This window comes from Stenella coeruleoalba (assembly GCF_951394435.1).
Source record: "Stenella coeruleoalba genome assembly, chromosome: 17".
Lineage (NCBI taxonomy): Eukaryota > Metazoa > Chordata > Mammalia > Artiodactyla > Delphinidae > Stenella > Stenella coeruleoalba.
In genome coordinates this window covers 16,498,767-16,519,301 of record NC_137163.1, presented here as the reverse complement: position 1 = coordinate 16,519,301, position 20,535 = coordinate 16,498,767, and the positions used below count along the sequence as shown (strand labels likewise).

Below are 20,535 nucleotides of genomic sequence, written 5' to 3'. Positions count from 1 at the left end.
ACCTCCACTTCTTGGTCTTAAATAAGCTACCATGATAAAGCCACATTCTACCTATTGGTATGGTCTCTAATATTTCTTTTATTTTTCACTCACTTAGAATGCCAGGTTATAAGAATTATGCATGAATGTTATTCTTAAATCTGAGAGCTGTATTTAGAAGATTTTGTTAGTACTTGCTCTCGCCAGGGCATTTTGTAGCAGTGAAAAGAAGTCCTTGGTCAGAGACACAGGGATTCGTAGTAAGCAGACATCTGTGTGTGGAAGTAAATTTGATGTGACGTGAGCGAGACACCAACAGTTTCTGCCCAGCCTTCTTTCTATCTTAATGCTATTGTGCCACTCATTCCTACCGCTGCCCCACTCCCCATGCCAGTCCTCTATGTTACATAGCAACTTAGGAATGCATCCATCAGGGCACAATACTGTACCGTAAACAGAGATGCAGAGAGGCCTCTCTCAGCTTCCTGGACACATCAGTCTCTCTCAGGAGGAGGACAGAGAAAATAATAGTCCTACAAACTCTAAACCCCCAACCCACAAATTGTTTTGATTTGAAACCCTCCTACCAGATCCACCCAATAATCTGTCGGGAGTTGAAGTAATAAAACCTCTGGTGAATTAGAAACAAGTAGAATAAGCACCTCTCTCATTGAAGACCACAGAGACTGAGAATTTCCTTTCAATACGGTTTCAGACAGGCCCCTTTGAAACAACTTCTGGTCAAAGCACAGCAGCCGGGCTTCCCTGGTGGCGCAGTGGTTGAGAGTCCGCCTGCCGATGCAGGGGACACGGGTTCGTGCCCCGGTCCGGGAAGATCCTACATGCCGCGGAGCGGCTGGGCCCGTGAGCCATGGCCACTGAGCCTGCGCGTCCAGAGCCTGTGCTCCGCAACGGGAGAGGCCACAACAGTGAGAGGCCCGTGTACCGCCAAAAAAACCAACCAACCAACCAAACAAACAAAAAACCACACAGCAGCCCAGGTGTATGGCACAGTCATAGAGTAAGATCTTTCGTACTATTTTTAGATTAAACAAATGGAAATGAGAATTTGCATTAACTTTCCAATTCTTTTTTATTTCTCCTTTCTAGTAAAGTGGGATTGGATGACCAGGGGTCCCTGTCTCCCAATCTCTTGAATTGGCATTGAATGACGCTCTGCTAAAACACTCAAGGAAGCTTCTGTTATTGTCTTCTCAAATGCATCCTAAGTTGACAGTTTAGTACTAAAGTAGACAGAAATTTAGAGATCTGAGTTCAAGCCACAAGTGGACTTCAAATCACTTCACCTTTCTGAGGGTCAAGTGATTTATCTATACATGGGAATAAAGGTAACACTCTCACAAGGTAGTTGAAAACACTAGATGATGTGTTTTATATGTGTTTAAAAACATATATGTGTGCATGTGTGTGTGTCTAATTTTATTAGTTTCTTCTTTAATGGTAGAACTGACTTTGTTTTCCTAAAGTAAGTGATTTAACCTCACAGCTACTCAGTCTGTAAAATGGATTGGATTAGATCAGTGGTTCTCAACTGCGGCAAGTGGACATTTGTCATCGTCTGAAGACAGTTTTGTTTGCCACAGTTGGAAGAAGTATGTTACCGCCATGGAGCGATAGAGGCCAGAGATGTTGCTAAACATCCTACAATGCATAGCACTGCCTCTACAACAATTGTTTAGGTCAAAATGTCAATAGTGCCAAGACTGAGAAATCTTGGATTAGATGACCATTGAAAATGTGTATCAACACTAAGAGCTTTTTCCCCCCTGATATATTATTGCTCCAATCAATTACAAATATTTGTTGAGTACCAATGGCTTCTCATTAAATTGAAGAAAATCTGAAATCTTGGCCATGACCTACAAAGTTCTATGTGATCTGGCTCTGGCCCATCTCAAGCTACTTTCAGCCTCTCTCACTCTGGTCTAGCCATGCTGGCCTCTATGCTGTACCTTCAATATGGCAAACTCCTCAGGGATTTGAATGTTCATTGTACTAGAAATCTTCTTGTCAGGTTTCTGCTTGTTTAACTTTCTCTTTTATTCACATCTCTGCTCAGATCTCACTTTATCTGAGAGATTTTCTCTAACCATCTGATGTGAAATGTCATCATGCTTCATGTTCACCCCCTTATGTTTTTGTCACTGTATTTTTGTTCACAGATTCATTCCTAGTGCCTAGTATGGCAAAGGTGCTCAAGAAACATGTTGTCAAGTTAATAGCTTGGGATCCTGTGCCAGACACTTGTTTTTGGTCTGTACTATTTCAATTCTGTTTTACTTTTAAATACTGGTTTTAATTTTGTAATTGTAACATGGAAGATGTCAGACATTTTTTTAATACAAATAAAATTTAAAGGAAAAAAGATCTTATAAGGATTACAAAGATTATTGATTTTCTTTTCATGGAGGGGAAAAAACAGCAGTTCTTTTCACATAATTATTATATCTACAAGGGTAATGTTTGTTTAATTAACATTGTAGGAAAAAGTTCAAGTTTGTATTTATTTTGGAGCTAGTGATTGACAGAATAATACTTTTCTGTGTGCTTATTTTATTTGTTTTATTTTGCTTTGGTTTGTCTCAGAGTGCAAATGTTTCTCTCTCTCTCTCTGACATAGTATGTGGAGTCCTGACTTCTATGAGAGCAGGGTCAGATCTTAGTTCTGCTTGTGTTCAAGTTCTTGTCTCAAGGCAAAGATTTCACAGCATTCATTAATTTGACAATCTTCTGAATCAGTATGATTCATTTGGTATTTTGTTTTACTTGCCTCTTTATTTACATGAGCACAGTTAAGAACTGCTGATAATACACGAAGAACTTCCTAGGGTGTGGTTAATAAAATAGTCCTAAAGTATACTAGGAGTCAAAAATGACTCCTTTTCTGGAGATTTTGTATGTCCTCTGGGGTAATAATTTGTGTGCCAGAAATATCTAATTGTCTCTATCAGCTTGCCTATAGATATTAAGAACAAATAATTATTCAGTTTACTTCTCCAGGTTTAGCCTGACCTACCCTATAGTTGCAGGAATATTCTTTTTTATTCTGAGAGCTCCTAGTTTGTCTGTGTGTCTGTCCCGCCTGAAGGAAACATTACTTGGCTTCCTGTAAAGTTGAGGGTCCTTTAGTGATAGACCAGATAACAAGCCAGTTACGACGGAGGACATTTTATGTATCACTTTTCCCATATAAATTATCTATATTACCCAAAATTTCGTAAATAAACCCATGTTTCTTCTACACATAGAAAACATATATAAAAAATAAAGATCAAGAGAATGAGAAGACAAGTCACAGACTGGGAGAAAATGTTTACAAAAGACATATCTGTTAAAGATTGTTATCTGAAATATGGAAAGAACTCTTGAAACTCAACAATAAGAAAATGGACAAACTTGAGTAAAAAGTGGGCAAAATCGGGCTTCCCTGGTGGTGCAGTGGTTGAGAGTCCGCCTGCCGATGCAGGGGACACGGATTCGTGCCCCGGTCCGGGAAGATCCCACGTGCCTAGGAGCGGCTGGACCCGTGAGCCATGGCTGCTGAGCCTGCGCGTCCGGAGCCTGTGCCCCGCAACAGGAGAGGCCACAACAGTGAGAGGCCCACGTACCGCAAAAAAAAAAGAAAAAAAAGGGCAAAATCTCTGAAGTGATATCTCACTAAAGAAGATATACAGATGGCAAACAAGCACTTGTAAAGATGCTCTGCGTTATATGTCATTAAGGAATTACAAATTAAAACAACAATGCAATACCACTACATATCTATTAGATTGGCCAAAATCTAGCACATTAACAATACACAAATGTGGAGCGACAGGAACACGCATTTATTGCTGGTGGGAAAGCCAGATGGTACAGCCACATTAGAAGATAGGTTGGCAATTTCTTACAAAATTAAACATAATCTTACATCACACTATCCAGCTATCACCCTCCTTAGTATTTATTCAAATGAGTTGAAAAGTTGTGTCCACACAAAAACCTGCACACAAATGTTTATAGCAGCTTTATTCATAAGTGCCAAAATGTGGAAGCAATTAAGATGTCTTTCGGTAAATGAATGGATAAATCAACTGTGGTACGTCCATACAACAGAATATTATTCAGCACTAAAAAGAAATGAGCTATCAAGCTGTGAAAAGACATGAAGGAAATTTAAATGCATATTACTAAGTGAAAAAGCTACATACTATATGATTTAGCTATATGACATTCTGGAAAAAAGCACAAGTATGGAGACAGTAAAAAAATCAGTGGTTGCCAGGGGTTGGGGGCCCGGGAAGGATGAATAGACAGAGCACAGAGGATTTTTAGGGCAGTGTAACTATTCTATACGATACTATAATGGTAGATACGTGTCATTTTGTATTTGTCAAAATGCATAGAATGTAAACACCATAAGCGTGTCTAATATAACCTGTGGATTTGGGTTATAATGATGTGTAGGCTCATTGATTATAACAAATATACCCCTCCAGTGTGAAATGTTGATGGCAGGGGAGGGAGTATGTGGGAGAGGGGAGCAGGGGACACAATAGAAACTCTGTACTTTCCATTCAATTTCGCTTGAACTTAAAATTGCTCTAAAAAAGAAGTTCTGTTAAAAAAATTAAGCATAGAAAGATAAAGAAAAGGTGTAGGAATGTTGTTTCCCCACTCTGGGCACAGCATTTGTGAGAGAATAGCTACCATCCATTGAAAAGTAAAGCAAAAGGAATTTGGCAAACAAAAGACATAAGGAAAAACAGGTTCTGGTAAGATCTCTAATTAAGTGGTAAATATGTTCACTTGAAGTAGTATCTTTTCATTGAGGTGGTCTGCTAATTGAGCAAAAGACCTAATTTTGAATGTTTTCTTAAATATCAAGACAATACCCCAAGGTATCTTTAGCTTCTCTTCCACTCTCGAGCCAGGTGCATGGCATCCTCCAAATGGAGGCTAAAGACTGAGCTGCTTGATTTTTCAGAGACTGAGTAACAGGCTTTCTGCAAGGATGGATTGATTTCTGGGTCACTTTCCCCACAGGCTTAGAGTAATCCTTTGCACACAGTAGAGATGCAATTAATACTTTTTTTAAAGTGTAATATAAATTTATTCTGTGACATTTTTCTCATCGAAAAATTTTAAAATAGATTAAAATAATCAGTGTTTCATAAAAAATAAATACATCAGAGGAACTTAGTTAACGCCTGTAACATAGATGGCTTGACCCAGACTATCTACTTTTGTTTTCATGTCAAACATTTTTAATAAAGTAATATAAAAATGATAGATTGCTGCATTCTACACGTCCTGTGACTCAAACATTTCAAATCAACTTCCAGTCTTTTTTCTCAACTCTGTATGTTAATGGCATTTGCTCCTGTTTTTAAATGGGAAGAGTATCCATTTTTTTAACAGTGATATTTAGGTCTTCTTTTTCCGCTTCTTCAAGAAAATGCTTCATGCCAAGTTTGAATAGTAATTGAGGGTCTGGTCCAGAAAGCAGTAGGCAATTACAGAGAGCCAGTGGTAAGAATCTATCAAAGTGCTCAGCTCAATTTCCATGAGAAGGGTGTGTGCCTAACCATTCTGGAAACTTGGGATGACCATGGAGGCTACCTGCAAATTTCATCTGCTTCTGAAACACTGGACTGGCTCTGACATCCACACAAGACTTTGCAGCAAACTATAGTCCAATTTTGTCAACTGCAGCCTCTAATATTCTACTGTTTGGTCAATCAAACATATACTCTTGCAATGCGGACTTTCTCAAAAGTGCCCAACTATCTCAAGGACAAACGGCCCAAATCACTGTGTGAAAAATCAAACCTAAGAAATCCAATAAATCAATCAAGCTAGTCTTTTATTGCAGCCTGCCAAAGTACTGCACGTTCTATTTCATAGCCCAGAAGGAAGAAAAGTTGATGAATATCAGTTCCACTTTGTAAAAGCTCAGTGAAGATAAACATTTGTCCATTTGGAATCACAAAGGAAGTGCTGGCTCAGCACATATACTAAAATTGGAATCACAAAGGCATCTATCTGGGGAATCAACCACATGAATAATCTCAGAGATCCCTAGGATATCTTTACTGTGCTCAGTTAGATGATAAACCACGTCTTGTCTTTAACAGTGGTATTGGTTGTTTTTCTTTTTCTTATTTTATTGCAGTATAGTTGATTTACAATGTTATGTTAATTTCTGCTATACAGCAAAGTGATTCAGTTATATATACATATTATTTTTCATATTCTTGTCTTTTATGGTTTATCACGGGATACTGAATATAGTTCCCTGTGCTATACAGTAGGACCTTGTTTATAAATCCTATATATACTAGTTTGCATCTGCTAATCCCAAATGCCAAGGGGGAAGGGTGTGAGGGAGGGAAGGATTGGGATTTGGGGCATCTTTCTGAGTTAGCATATCATTTTAAAATTCTTCCATTCATGTTTCATGTTCCAGTACTGATAAAATTCTGAAATGTTCTTTTCCCCATTATAGTAGCTTGCTCTTTCCTATGACTGGACTTACTCCAGCTGAGTAAAATAAAACAACTGCAAGTAGCAATCCAAGTAATAACTTCCAATTTTTGTCTTCTTTATACTTTCTTTAGATAGTTCCTTCTGATTAGGAGGAAGTATTTGCCACCATTTCCTTATTTCCCTGAATACTTACAATGATTACAAGTAGTTTCTGCACTGGTTTAAGAATTATCAATAAGAGAGGAATCGGTCAAGTTGAAACTGTGAAATGTGGAAACTCCTGATGTCTCTTATGGGAGAACAATTTGGAGGACACAATATTGAAAGAGCAGGAATGAACACAACTTCTTTTATCAGTAGGTGCCTTGAAAAAGAGTCATTCTATGCAGTAATTTTTGTGTAGTCATCCAAATTTCCTTACTTCTGGTACTCTAGAGGCATCCTGTTCTTTTGTTATTGAAAATCCTATGGAAATAAAAGTTTCCAAGCAGAAAAGTCAACTCACCACACTGATTTATTCCCAGGCCCTGATACTGACTTACTATATGGTTCATTTGCACTAAATGACAGTCTGGTGAGGTTACAGCTAGTGTGTTACATTTTCTCCAGTTGGCCAGTGAATTAAATCAGAAGAAAACACAATTTCTACTAGCGGACTACAATCCACAGATGAAGCTTATCTTTCTTTTGCTTGATTTATCCTAACAGTGGCAAAAGTGATGAGTCCCTCCAATTAGTGACTGTGTTTGTTTATTTGCTTTTCTGGTTGAGTTAGTAAGCTTTGCAATTGTCTATATCTTTTTCTCCCTTACTGTAAACTCAATGAAAGAAAGGGTTTTGGCTTGATTCCCATTAGAACACCAACACCAGACACAATACCTGCAAATAATAGATGCTCAGTCAATACGTTGAAGGAAAGAATGTATGAACAAGTAAAGCTGAGTTTTTCTTTTTTTTTGCAAATCTGATTCTTGAACGCTCATTAGAGCACTATGGTATAGTGAATTAGCCTTGAACTAGAAATCAAATACTCAGATTCAAGGCACTATTCCATCCATTTTTATTATCTATCCTTTCATAAATCGTGAAAGCTCTGAGACTCAATTTCCCTACTTGAAAAATGAGTAGAAATCAATCTCACCAGCTAATTCTACTAAGATCTGGAGACTTTATCTACATAAGGCCAATGAAAGCACTGTGAGTTTTAAGCTGCTGTATAAATGCGTGATCCAACATGGCGTGTCACACTGACATCAATCAGGGAAATAATTTACAAAGTGAGTGGGAAGTGTCAGGAGGTAGAGAATGCTTAATTTGCCAGAATTTTCAGGGCAGTATGGTATATAGTTGGAAAAAATGTTTGATAAGCTACAGGAGCTGTAAGTGCAATCCCTTACCACTCCCATTCATGTTCCACTTTCAAATAATACCCAATAAAACTTTCTTGTAAGAAGAAGTTCTCCACTGGACTCCCCTGGTGGCACAGTGGTTAAGAATCCACCTGCCAATGCAGGGGACACGGGTTCGAGCCCTGGTCCAGGATCATGCCGCAGAGCAACTAAGCCCATGTGCCACAACTACTGAGCCTGTGCTCTAGAGCCCACGAACCACAACTACTGAGCCCACATGCCACAACTACTGAAGCCCGTGCACCGAGAGCCCGTGCTCTGCAACAAGAGAAGCCACCACAATGAGAAGCCCGCGTACTGCAACAAAGAACAGCCCCTGCTCGTCACAACTAAAGAAAGCCCACATGCGGCAATGAAGACCCAACACAGCCAAAAATAAATAATAAATAAATTAATTAATTAAAAAAAAAAGAAGAAGGTCTCCACTTAATTGCAGATCTTTCGAAAATAGGGTGCAATATAAGTATGGAGCCAGAGGTGTGTTGCTTGAGGCACAGAGGGTGAATTTTTTTCTACAACTTTCCCTAGAAATTAATCAAAGAGACAAAATTTTATTTCTTTAAAGTAAAACTTTGAGATGATGCCTGCCTACCAAAGATACCAAATCAAAAGGCTGCCTGGGATGTACACATATTGTAATGGTCCAACCTCATATATAATCATGTCAGAATCATCTTGGACTATATCAGACCTAAAGAAAATCTCATCTTTGTCCTATAAAGTCAGAATATATTAATGTAGGTGAGACCAAGCTCAATCTTCTTAGCCAAAAACTTAATCTCACATAGTAATGTGGGGACAAGCCCGGAGCCAAAACCCAGTATTCTACCTCATGCAGTACGAAATGTTTTACAAGTGATTATATTTTAAGTATTGATTAAAAAGCATTGGACAGATCAGTTCTTTGTACCATGTTTTTCCATTCCTTTTTTCCAAATGGATGGACTACATTTAAACTAGGCCAATGAAAACTGGTAACAGCTTGCTAATGGAAGTCAGAATCTTAGCTCATTTTATTCAAGTGTCCCTTCATTTATTCCTTAATTCATCAAACATGTATTAGATGCCTAAATGGTCCAAGCATCTGGAGTTGCATAGGGAATTACAGTAAATACAAACAAACATTGTGTGTATGTGTGATCTGAAATGTTTACTAGTTACGGTCTGAGATAAGAAACATACCAATAAGTAAAACATTTGGCTCTTGGGCTAATTTCCAAGACAATATCAAAAAAATGTCTATTTTCTGTGTTCCCTCTTCACAACTGTGTTGAATCTGGAATATAAAGCCACTAGAGATTTGACCACAGTATTTCATTTCTCTTATACAAATTCAATAGAATACTGACATTCAAATTATGCCTACTCTCATCCTGATACATTTCCAAGATTACCTGAAAATTTTAAAACAGTTTGAGACATGCATTAATTAATTCATTCAGCAAACATTTACAATGCCCATCATGTGTCCTGCACAGTGAATAAGTACTGGGGGGTTAAAACACAAATGAGCCTGCTCCAGAAGAACTCATTATTTGTAAAAAATATGGCTAACCTAATTTAGAATTTACTATATGACTACAAAGATAAAATTGGGAGGATGCTTTGAAATGCCTTTCTATGGCTATGAAGAATTTGTCCAAGATCTTTGGTTCTCCTTACAATTTTCCTCCCTAGCAGCTTATTTTCTAATAAGTTTTCTACCTTCCTCCTTCTCCTTCTCCTTTCTCTTCCCCTTCCCTCTCCCCTTCTTCTTCCTCCTCTTCTTCTCCTCTCCTTCTTCTTTTTCTGCTTCTTTTTCTTCTTCTCCTCCTCCTTGTCCTTCTCTTCTTCCTTCTTTTCTTTTTTTAGTGGATGACCCTCTATGTCTATGACTATATATGAACTGGACCTTCATCTGACTGAGTAGTTTTAGATCTATGTTTCCAGAATTCTTTAGAGCTTTCTGTGGAGACTCCTTGGGGATGACTAATCCAGTGGCATTCCAGGCTCACTTTCTTCACCTGATCTCTGGCAGCTTCACAAAGAACTGCTATTTAAATTGGGGCTTTGAGAAAATTTCATTTGAAAAAAGAGTTCTTAGACATCTTTAAATTTTAAAGTCACTCTCTTTCTTGTCTAATTTTTATCTTTGGAGGATAAACTGAGGCAAACAGAGGAGAAGTGATAGTATCAATACTATATAGCTACCTAGAGAGAACTATATTTGAATATGGGTCTTTCATTCTCAGATGCTCATCCCTTTAGGTTATTCTAGGCAACAGTTCTCCTCTGCCACATTGCCCACTGTAGAGGTAGAAATCTCTGTCTGGAATTGTAATGACAAGAGTGTCACCATGTGCTGTGTGTTTCCCCTCAAGTGTAGACTTAACTACCTCTTAACTTCCTTTTAGCTTTAATCAGGAACACTCTGTCCATAATTTTCAAAATGTAATTCAATTTAGAAGACATGAGCTATGAATTTACTAAATTGACTATGCTAGTTTGTAAACACTAGGTTAAAATATATATATATATAATCCTTGCAAAGGAGTTTCTTATCAACTTCTTTAGGGATTGGGGATGCAGACATGCATACATCTTCAGTGAAACTATATCTATATTAGTGTCTTGTTGTTATGAGTTGAATTGTGTCCCTCAAAAGACATGCTGAAGTTCTAACCCCCAGTACCTCATAAAGTGGCCTTATTTGGAAATAAGGTGATTGCAGATGTGTCTTATAAATTAAAGTGAGGTCATACTGGAATAGGGTGGGGCCCTAATCCAACATGATTTGTGTCCTTATAAGAACATGGCCATGTGAAGACACAGAGACACAGGGAGAACACCGTGTGAAGATGGAGGCAGAGATTGGAGTGATGCACCTATAGTCCAAAGAATACAAAAGACTGCCAGCCATCATTAGAAGCTAGGAGGATGTCATGGACTAGATTCTCCCTCAGAGTCCTCAGAAGAAACCAAACCTGATCTTGACTCTCAAATTTCAGACTTCTAGCCTCCAGAACTGTTAAACAATAAACTATTGTTTTAAGCCACCCAGTTTGTGGTATTTTGTTACGGCAGCCACAGGAAACTTATACACATGCATAAAGTTCACAGATGAAGAAGCCATTATCAACCTTGCCATGTGTCTGGCACTCTGCTGGGAGAAGCTGACATTTGAGTTGGGCACTCAGGAGGAAGTCGGAGTCAGCCAGAGAGAAAAGGGAGTATGTGTGTTTATAGCACAGAAGAAAGCAGGAGCAAAGGACAGGATTTTGAAAGGTCTTTTGGTGTTTGAGTAATGCTGAGTAGCTCTGTATAGCTCCAGTGTGGAACATAAATTGTTTGGTGCTTGGGCAAAGACTGATGCAATGCCCTTTTGCAACAAGAGAGTTTACTTAAATCAAGAAAAACTTCAAGTTTTGGAATCACTGTGTGTTTGTGTGTGTGTGTGTGTGTGTGTGTGTGTGTGTGTGAGTTTAAATATGTACTTATCCCCAGATGGTTTTTCTTTCTTTCTTTTAATTTCTTTTTAATTATGGCAGCTATTCTCCAAACATGTTTTTGTTTATCTCAAACTAAGTATACAGTTTCAACATATGGAGCATATTTTATTTTACTTCAGTTTATCTTAAGAAATCAGCTTTCCTAACTCTTGTTGGCAGTGAACCCAAATGATTTCTTACTTTTTCTTTCCCTCTCTACTTTCTCCTTTTTTCTTTTCTCTCAGTTACAATTTATCTCGATCTCCCTCACTCTCACTTTCTCTCCTTTCCTCTCTCCCTCCTTTCCTCCCTTCTTTGCTTTTTTCCTTCCTTCCTCCCTACTACCTTTCCTCCTTCCTTTCTCCCTTCCTTCTCTTCCTTTTCCTTCTGGGAGGTCACAAAAGATTTCCCATGTTGATGAACCAGCTCATTTAGTGGCAGAAACCAATAGTTCCTTGGCTTGTGGACATTTAATCAGCCTAGAAAATACACAAACTGGAAATAATGTTAGTAAACAAGTCAGGGATATTATTTGCTCTTTCATTTATAATATTATGAACCTGGCATTCTAGTCTGTTCATAATCTGAGCCCAAACTATATTATCATCCTTAGTTTTGCATGATGTGTTTTCAAACCTCAGTGTATTTGGATCTCCTGTTCTTCCTTTTCTTAGGAAGCTTATTTTCATCCTCTCAGCCTACAGCACTCCACTTACCCTTCAAGATCCAGCTCAAATATCCCTCCTTTTAAACGCATTTTATGATGCTCACTGGCAGAATTAATCTTTTTCTCCCCTGGATTCTCCTAGAGCTTTGTACATTCCTCTATCTTTGCTTTATTATGATTGGTATTTATTTTCATACATGTCTCCTCCATTAAACTGAGGTCAAAAATGGTTTCTCATTGTCGCAAAATCTGCTGTGTCCAATAGGCACAAAGCACTTCATAAATTCTCACTGAAGACATGCTTGAGTGGGAAGAGATTGCTATCCTCATACAAGAAGCAAAAAGCTTGTCTTTAATATCCATGCAACTCTTCCTTAAAATCATTTGCAAACTTCCCAATGTGAAGGGCACTAGAAATGTCAGAAACTGAGCATTTGAAGAGAAATCCACTTAGAAAGCTGAGTATAATATTGATAAGGAAAAATAAAATAAAATAAAATATTGATAGTGGAACTTATCCTTTCTTGGTGTGTATATTCATGTAGCAGAAACTGGGCATTCTAGTGGACTTCAAGTACAGTGTAGGAGCTCAGTGATATATTCATGAATGTTTCTGCAGTGTCACTAGAAGAAATAGTTTTACCACTCAAACCAAACCAGTTACACTATGCTGAGATAGTTTATGAGTGCAACTGTGCTGTGACTCATGAGGTCTGCCAGAAGAATGAAAGTATAAGTAGGGACACATGTGTCATGTATACTTAATGTCTGTACTCCCCCAAAACAGAGCCTATGTCTTTCTTCTTAAAACCCCCAGCACATTACTTGACACATTGAATATGATCTACAGAGGGCTTTTGAATGAATGAATGAAGATTGTCTAACCTGATACATAGCAGGAATGCAAAGTCACAATCTTCATGGTTGCAGCTCTATAATTCCTGCAACTGTCCATTACTATTAGCATTTTCAATGACTTTGTGATATAAGAAACTTTTTAAATTATATTGCATGACCCTTAATTTCAGCAACTTATTTCCAGCATCAATGACCTTGATCATGACCTTATCTGTTCTTCAAGCATTGCTTAATAGAAGTCTGTGCACCGAGTAGGGATAATAGTCCATGGACTAAGTAAGCATAGGTTCTGACCATGTTACTTACAATGACTATAGTCCCCTATCCCTAACTACCTCCTTCTAACAAGGGCCTTGGAAGTCTCAGTGATATAAGCTGCTAAGAAAAAAAATGTGGAGAGGATAAAACAGATGAGGTGGGTTCTGGTCCCAAGTAGGGAGGTATAATGGACAGTAGCATGCGTGGTGGAGGGTCTGATATAGGAGGAGGAATAGAGGTGTAGTGGTGGTGTACAGGGACCCATAGGCACCATGGATCAGCCTCACCACACCGCACCCCGCAAGTCACTGCTCCCCTCCCTGGGGTCCTCACCTTCATTTCTCATGGGCAAATTGAACAGTTTCTTATCTTAGAGCAGTAAGAGATATTTACATGAGTATGACACATTTTCACTGAAGAGCTTGTGTTAGGGTGTGCATCTGCCCCATGAGGACAATGAGATTTTGTTACCTGGGAAACATTGTAACTTTCCCGTACCTGGATATTCCCATCCTCATTGGAAAGGTGGTGTGTGAAGGAACTGAGATTACAAATGAGGAGGAGTTTATAGAATGTCAAATGCTGCAGAAATACGTCTTGATTATTATCTTGATATTGTCCTTAAGGTAGGATAGGATTGGGAGATTGGGACTGACATATATACACTATTGATACTATGTATAAAATAGGTAACTATTGAGAATCTACTGTATAGCTCAGGGAACTCTACTCAATGCTCTGTGTAATTGACCTAAATCAGAAGGAAATCTAAGAAAGAGGGGATATATGTATATGTATAGCTGATTCACTTTGCTGTACAGTAGAAACTAATACAACAAGATAAAGCAAATATACTCCAATAAAAATTAATTTTAAAAAAAGGTAGGATAGGATTTCTCAAATGAGGAAACAGTCTCAGCCAGGTCAAGGACCAGAGATGAAGGAGCACACAGCTTACCAGCAGCAGAGTTCTAGAACCTGGTCTTGTTACTTTCACCCCAGTCTGTTTTTATTTTTGCTTCCCCCATGCTCATCCTCAGAAACCAGGTTGTCTCTGATGTAACAACATATGAACTTTAGTTAGGAGGTGTTTTTTCATTACAAAAGGGTAACCTTACCTGTTACATTCATGATCATTTAGATAGCTTGTTTTCTTTTAGTTTAAACCTAAAATTAAATAATCTAAATAAGGAATATATTTTTATAGCTAGAAGGGAATTTTCTGGTTAAACGTCTCACAGAGCTGGATCCTGAGGCTCTGAGTGGTTGATAAATAGCTTACCTGGTGACAAATGAACTACAGTGGTAGCACCAGTGCAATAGCCCCTTGCCCATGCATGTCACCAGGCCCCGTGCTGCCTTTCCTTTACAGAGCACCAGGTTAAATCAAGAGATAACAATCTTCAGAAGCAACATTAAACACTTCACGCAGTACCTGACAGTAGACTCCTAAACCCCCAACACAGTCAAGCCAGGAGTCTTAAGAACATTTACATACATATTTGGAAGCTGTATTCAGCAAGCAGTTGTTCTTAGGTGCTCTGAGTAAAAGAAAATAGTTTTGATCGGGAAGGAGATGAGTCACTATCCCCATATCTTGCATTGGAAAGAGGGTATGGTGCAGTCCTCACTAGAAAGCAAACCTGGGAGGAAGGTGGGCAAGACTCCCAGGCGGAAATTTATTGTCTTTGCTGCAGGACCACTCACCTACCAGCCCATCAGTCACCAGCTTATATGTTTCTCTCCACTGCTTCCTTCACTCTCCAGTGGGGAGAATTCTCCTCTGTCCTTTGGCTCATGAAACAACCTGGGTTTCTCTGACTCTCCCCGCTTCAGCTAAGAAGCCCACATTTATGTTTAATCAAACTACAAATGCAGAATTGTCAGTCTCTGGGTGGCTTCTTTAGAAAGAGCCAGAGGCTGCATATTTGATGCTTTGAAGCACATTTTCACCCCAGGAGTTAAGCTAACGTCTGTTGAGAATTGTCTCCAGCTCTGTCACTGTTGAAACAGAAGCTCCTCCATAAACCCCACTTTTATGCCACGAAAAGACTCCACTCTATGCTAAGACGTTAAGAATAGTTAGGGGGAAACGTTCTAGTCATTTAAAATAAGAAATCAGCAAAACTTCCACAAACCTTCATGTTAACATAGTGATTCCTAATTTACAAAGCACTTTCCCCTGGCTAGCCTTGCCCCTGTTTGACTTTAAACCACAGAACAACTGCATTGGTTAGAAAGAGTTTGTTGTGGAAATCTCCCTTACACTCCATCCAGTACCAATGACAAAACTCGGGTCCTTGAAAAAGCCATGCTCCTCTCACCACCAACATCTGCTCCCACTATTTTCTCTTTCAGGACTTCCCAAGGGAAAATTGCCCACCCTCTCCCCCTCTATCCCTACTCCAAACATTCCTTATGTGCATAGGAATGAAACATAGAATCATGTTTCTATCTTCCAGAGTATCTGAAATCAGTTTCTGGTTATTCATTTTTCAGTATGCTTATTTTAATATTTGTCACCCTATAAGGTTACACATCATTTCTGTGCTTAGCTTACTATTATATCTTTAGCATATGTCTAGCATATAATAGCTCAATAAATACTTCAGAATGAAATGAATGACCACCACCCACCTTTCTTTTCAACTGAGAAATCTGAAGCTCAAAGCAACATGCCAAATGTCATGTTACTAATAAGGGTTTTTGATGTCAGAGAGACTTGAAATCTCCAATTTCAAATTTTAGCATTGGCATTTACTCATTTGGGTGATTTCTTTAAATCTCTGGTTCTCTTTTCTTTTATCTGTTAAATTCATATAATAGAAACTAAAAGGATTGTAAGTTCTATAAGAAATAAATTACATATAGTGTTTGTGTACTCAATATACCCTTAATAAATCCATTCATATCTTTTAAATCAATTAGTTGGACCACTGATCCTAGGCTATGAAGCTATTTCTATATATTTCAAAATCATCAATATCTCTTCTTACAAGAGGAAAATCTGAAGCAGAGTGCAAGTAGTGCTAAAAGCAATTGTTTCTCTTTATCTTTTCTCCTTTAGCTCATAACGCAGTGACAGAAAAGATTGTGAAATAAAATTTTCAAGGTAATAGAAATAGAAGCAAAACTAATATTTATTTAGTTTATTTAGCATCTTCCTAAATGCCTGGTATAATGCTTGTTGCCTTGTCAATTATTCACATTAACAAGGATTGTTTGAAAGACAATCCCAAGATGGAGATGTTTAGGAGAAAATGAAGAGTTCTCATGGTAAAATCAAAGAGTGAAGTCACAGTGTTTTTACTGGCAGATTTGCTAAGGTATGGAGCTAAGGAAACAGCCAAGATATTAGTTAAAGAAGTTGTCTGAAGAGAAGGCTTATGCAGCTTAAAACCAAAAAAGGAAAGAAAATGAAAGAAAGAAAAAAGAACAAAAAAGAAATAAAGTAAGCATTAAATATCAAGAGATGTTCCACTCAAGTTTCTTGACACTTAATCTTGTGTTTGATCCACCAGGCCACCTGTGTTGCTCTATAATATTATTATGTCCAATGTATAATTTATATTTTCTGTATTGTATTCCAAATCTATTAAAGGCAGAACACAGACCAAAGATATATATATATATATATATATATATATATATATATATATATACATAAATCGCAGCATAGAAATAGCAAGGGAATATAAAAATATTACCCTTCAAATATTCTATTTCAGGCTGAAAATGAAAGAAGGATATTGGAAAACCCACACGTATATGACTTAATATATATTATCTAGTTCATTTAACTTCAAAACTGCTTTAATACAGCTACATTAGAAGCAGTAATTATACATATTTAAAACTTTGGCTGGAGAGAGCTGACTGAGAACATTGACATGGGTAACAAGATGTTTGTGTAAGAGAACATGCAGGGGACTTGGAGTCAAAAGGAACTGGGATCAAATTCTAGCTCTGCCACTTATGATCTCTGTCATACTAATGTTAGAAAATGAAATCTGGGGTTAGTAATGCCTACGTCGTAGGATAGATATGAGTAAATAAGGTTGAAATAAGATTGAAAATAATAATTATTGAAAATAATATGAGTAGCTTCTATATACTAATACTTGTAATACAGTCTACATTTAATAAATAGTGTCTTTTTCTCCCAAAAGCATTTGTTGTTTTTAAATAGGAGAGAAAAGATAAAGTATCTTTGAAATACTAAATGATGTGCATCAGCCATGCTGCTGGAAACAAGAAAGTAAATGTGCTTTGCTTATCAGAATGGTGCCACTGTCATCTACCATGCACCTGTTTCTTTCCTTCTCCTCCACCTTTACCTCAACTATTGAAGTAAAAAAATGATTGAGGTGATACCAAGGCCTACCTTATTCTAAAAGAGACTGAGGTCATACAAACACGTCCAAGCAAGCTGGTGATCTTCAGGAAGGAAAAGAATTCAAGCAGTTTTTTTCTGCATATATAGACACCCATGTCATTATATTTTTCTTGACTTATTGCACTGGCTAAAACATCTATTACAATATTGAATAGAAGTGACTGAGTATTCTTCTCTGTTCCTAACTTTCAAGGGAAAGCATTTGGGTTTTTTACCATTAAATGTGGTGTGAAGTATATGATTTTCATAGATGCCTTTTATTAGACTAAGGAATGTGACTTCTATTTCTAGGTTGATGAAACTTTTTTTTTTTCAGGAATAGATATTGGATAGTGATACATGTTATTCTGCATCTACTGAGATAATCATATTTTTTAGCCTGTTAATCTGGTTAATTAAATTGATGAAATCAAATATTAAAATATTAAGCCAATCTTGCATTACTAGGATATAACAATTTTGATCATGATGTATTATCCTTTTATATATGATTTGACTTAACTTAGCAAAACTATATTAAGAAATTTTGGATGCATATTCATACGGAATATAAATCTGTAATTTCTTTTTCTTATAATTTCTTTGTCTGGCTTTGGTATTCAAAGAACACTATCCTTATAGAAAGATTTGTGTTGTGTTCTTTCTTCAAATTTCTGGAAGAATTTTTAAAGAATTGTGCTTTTTCTTTCTTAAATACTTGGTATAATTCACTATTAAAACAGCATGGCCTAGAGTTCTCTTCGTGTGAGGTTTTTCACTGTATTTCAATTTTTAAAATAAATATAGTGCTGTACAGGTTATTTATATCTGCTTTCATGAGCATTGGTATTTATTGTCTTTCAAAGAATTTTTCCATTTCATCTAAGTAATTGAACTCTGCAAGCATTTTTAATTACTAAATGTATAAAGTAATTATGAAAAGCAACCTGAAAGCTTTTGAAATTTTATAAAGAAATAGATTATGGTACTTTACTGCTTAAATCATCCTAATACTTTCTATTGAGCTCCCTACTGAACTCGAATTTCATATGAATCTTGTAATGCAGCCCATTAATTATCTTAAAATTTGAAGTTTGCATGACCTGCAAGTTCCTCCGTGATCTTACCCTTCTTCCCTTGGCACTCAGGCCTTCTGTTTCCCATACCTACAAAGTTATCTCCCACAGCAGAGACTTCACACAGTCATTTATTCTGCTGGAATATTTTTTCTATGATTATTATATGGCTGGCTGCTTCTCAACATTCAAGTTTCAACTCAAATATGACATCCCTAGGAAGTCTTTCTTGGCTATGCTAGTTAGAGTTGTGGGCTTACTATGCACTGAAATAGTAAGAATTCTAAGATGACCCACAATTACCCATACCCACGTACAATCCAGTCTTTTTGAGTGTGGATAAGACCTGTGAATACGTTAGAATATCACTGTCATGATTTATGCCATGTTGTTTGGCACAAGTGAGTATGCAGATGTAATTAAGGCTCCTAGTAAGTTGACTATAAATTAATCCAAAGGGCCATTATCTTGGGTGGCCTTGACATAATCAAGCAAATCCTTTGAAAGCAGAAATATTCTTCTGTTTCTATGGGAGAGGTAAAAAATCATTTTGTGAGAGAGTCCACAGAGAGTCATATGGCATAGACCTCAGGATGGCCTCAAGATGCTGAGATTACCTCTGGCCAACAGCCAGTAAGAAAACAAAAACCTTAGTCCCACAATTGCAAGGAACTGAATTCTGCCATCAACATGAATGTGCTTGGAAGAGGACCCTGAGCTCCACATGAGACTATAACTCCAGTTAGCATCCTGATTTCAGCTTGATGAGACCTTGAGCAGATGGCCCAGTTAACTCATGCTTAGACTCCCGATCTAGGAAAACTGTGAGTTGATAAATTGTTCTGCATTAAATTGCTAGAATTCTAGCAATTTGTTATGCAGAAATAGAAAATGAATACACCCAAAGCCACTCTCTATTACACTGCATTATTTTATTTTCTTCATAGCTTAAAACTTTGAAGTTATATATTTTCTTGTTTATTTCAGTATTTACCCCAGAATATACATTCTACTAGAAGAGCAATTTTGGTTGTCATTCTGCCAGGTTGATTCTTGCCATTCTGGCTATTTGAGAGGTAGATTGGAGAGAATTATAAATCTGTTTCTGTTTTTCTGTTTAAAAAAGAGAAGCTAATATATACTGCATAATATTGAGATTTTTCTCAGTGGGACAAAATAATCTTTCTTTGGTATTCTTCAATTTACTAAATAATTAAATATGAAGGAAAGTCTAAAACTTCTTCAAAATGAGAGAACCAAGCCAAGATTTCACATAAATCAGAGGCATGTAGCTCTGTTATTTTTCAAATAATACAATTGTTTATGGAAGCCATGCAACATTTCAGAACAGAATTTTATTTTGCATAATGAATATACATAAAATTTTTTTTGGATTTTTCCCTCTGTTGTTATTGTGACCACATGTGGTGATGGTGCCAGAACATTCCTCCTTTGTGTGTTTCATGCCCAAAGTGATCCTTATACTCAGGGTTTCCAGCATATCTGTCTGTTTTGTCAATTCTTGCTATTGTTATCCTGAAAAGGTAATCACAACTGCCTGAGCCAAAGAGGAGGGAGAGAGAACCACATGATTGTCTTTTATCCTCCTACGGGAAGAATTTAACTCCTTTACTTTTACTGAACTAGCAAGCAAAAAATACACTGATTAATTGTTTTTAAATCATCATACTTCCAGGTAATATATCCTCTTGGGTAAAAATTCAAGTCTAGAACTTTGTGGCCCACTATATTCATGTTCAAAATCTTATAGCTAAACAAAGAAATGTTGCATTTGTTATCACCTTGAATTCAGGTGTATTGAAACATCCAACCTGTACTCTTCCTGAGTGTCTAACATTTGTGGCTGTTAGCAACTGCAAACTTGTGAAATATGCAATGTCACCTTCAAATTCCAGGTCTTCAAAATGTTACAAGATTATATTGGATAAACATGTTT

General features: G+C 37.2%; 2 pseudogenes across 2 annotated transcripts in view; both read right to left on the bottom strand.

The window, feature by feature from the left end:
* Positions 1–5,308: 5,308 nt before the first annotated feature.
* Positions 5,309–6,042, bottom strand: LOC307176063 (metalloendopeptidase OMA1, mitochondrial-like; annotated as a pseudogene). The gene is made up of 3 exons: positions 6,038–6,042; positions 5,868–5,979; positions 5,309–5,746 (listed from the first exon to the last, which is right to left on the bottom strand). The product of its transcript is annotated as a metalloendopeptidase OMA1, mitochondrial-like (transcript).
* Positions 6,043–6,430: 388 nt separating this feature from the next.
* The window catches only part of LOC307176062 (metalloendopeptidase OMA1, mitochondrial-like), a 41,550-nt pseudogene continuing 27,445 nt past the window's right edge, over positions 6,431–20,535 (bottom strand). Inside the window, exon 2 of the transcript in view lies at positions 6,431–7,169. The product of the transcript in view is annotated as a metalloendopeptidase OMA1, mitochondrial-like (transcript). The remainder of the gene's footprint in view (positions 7,170–20,535) is intronic.